Source organism: Marmota marmota, unplaced genomic scaffold (assembly GCF_001458135.2).
Source record: "Marmota marmota marmota unplaced genomic scaffold, marMar, whole genome shotgun sequence".
Lineage (NCBI taxonomy): Eukaryota > Metazoa > Chordata > Mammalia > Rodentia > Sciuridae > Marmota > Marmota marmota.
This window is the reverse complement of record NW_026000142.1, coordinates 13,178,760-13,180,665: the sequence shown is the minus strand read 5'-3', so window position 1 is coordinate 13,180,665 and position 1,906 is coordinate 13,178,760. Positions and strand designations below refer to the sequence as shown.

General features: G+C 37.5%; 1 pseudogene; it reads right to left on the bottom strand.

Moving 5' to 3' along the window:
• Window positions 1-466: 466 nt before the first annotated feature.
• LOC125611344 lies at window positions 467-1,413 on the bottom strand (annotated as a pseudogene).
• Window positions 1,414-1,906: the final 493 nt, after the last annotated feature.

Here is a 1,906-nt window from a genome sequence, read left to right as displayed (position 1 = left end):
TGTCCCAACATCAACTAGTAAATGAGTATTGAGAACAAATGAAAATAACAGTACCCTCATTGCTATTCTTTGTTACTAATTTTTATATAAATGGTTTCATATACAAATATAAATATATAAACCATTCATACAGATATTAAGAACTTAAATGCATAGTATCATCTAAAATGGTCCTTTCTGTGTTGTGAAATGTTACAATTATTTTCAAAACTGGAAACCTGAATACACTGGCCACATATTAAAAACATGTCAGAATACACATATATTATACAGAGTTCCAGAATGAACTATCTCATAAAAGCAAAATCAAACTTATTAATGTTTTCATTATTGTTTAATCCTCCAATTAGGCTAAAAGGAAACACTGAATCAGGTATTTATTAAATAGTTCAGGTTTCTACTAGTTAAACTCAGCCCTCACAAACCAACTGCTGAGCTGGGATCATATTTCTGAGCTCATTGTCTATTAGAAGTTTGAAACACTTTCAACTAAAGCCTTCCTTTATCCTCTAGATTTTAACATATGTGTCCCAAATAACACTGTCTCTGAGGTGGCCTCTGATTCAGACTTTATCTTGGCTCTCACTTTGATAGCAATATGCAAATTTCTTTTCCAGAGCCTCTGCTAGAGGACATCAGGGTCAGTACATCTACTGGGTTGTATTTTTAATCTTGGCTGTGTACTCCTTATTGATCAGAGCTTTGCACTGTTCATATCTTTAATGATCTCTAACATGTTAGCATACCAGGTTTCTTTGAATTGACCTTAACCAAACTCTTTCCAGCATTAGCTTTTTTCTATTTTCTTTGTTAATTAGATCAATAGCAGAAAAGCTTTGGTGAAGTCCTGGTGGAGGGAGGTTCTGTGTGGTAGGAGAGTGGGAGGGCTGTAGTAACAGATATGCTAGAATCCACGTGAGATCTTGTTGGTTTAGCAGAGTCACAGTTTTAGCAATCTGAGCACTGGAAACAGCAAGTTCTCTTCCAAGCTCACAGATCTTTGGAAGTGTTTCTTCATTTGCTAATACTATTATCTTCAGTGGGGACTTTTCTTGAGACAAGTTTGGTAAGGAAATCTGCCTGCCTGGAGGCTTCTCAAAGAAAGGGAGTTCCTGTTTGAAGCTTGGCCTTGACCTTACTTCTGTCCTTAGTCTTGTTGAACACTCTCCATCATTGGCTATCCATGTGACATCAGCAAAAGATACATCCTCTCCTGAGTCATTGGGACTGGATTCCCTCGCAGGGTTAGCACTGAATCTGAATTTTTGTACATTGAATCAGAATAAAACTGTCCAATTTTCCTTAGGATACTTTGAAATGAACATATGGCTTCCCAGAGCAGAGTACTGATGGCATGCTTACTCAAACTTGTAGAAAAGCCATCCTAATGGAGTGCTAAATCTAGCCAAGCATTTAGATAGCAAAGTTGCCCCAAATTTGCATCTCAATTGTTTCAGGCATACATAGCAGCACATGGCCCATAAAACACACTCAGCAACTCAGCAACCATCACCTTCTTCAGTTTCTCTGGCTTCCAGATTCATCTAATTCCTAATATATCCCCTCCACCCACTTTCTTCAATTAAATTTAGTATAGAAAAGAGAAATTAAATAACCCAAAGTGGGACAAAATTCTTCTGAAAAGTAAGATTCTAAAGTTTTTTGTTTTGTTTTGTTTTTTTGTTTTTTTTGTACATGGATTGAACTCAGGGGCACTTGACCACTGAGCCACATGTCCAGCCCTATTTTGTGTTTTAATTTAGAGACAGGGTCTCACTGAGTTGCTTAGCACCTCACTAAGTTGCTGAGGCTGGCTTTGAACTTGCAATCCTCCTGCCTCAGCCTCCTGAGCCTCTGGGATTACTGGCGTGCACTGCAGCTCTAATGATTTTTAATTAGAATATTT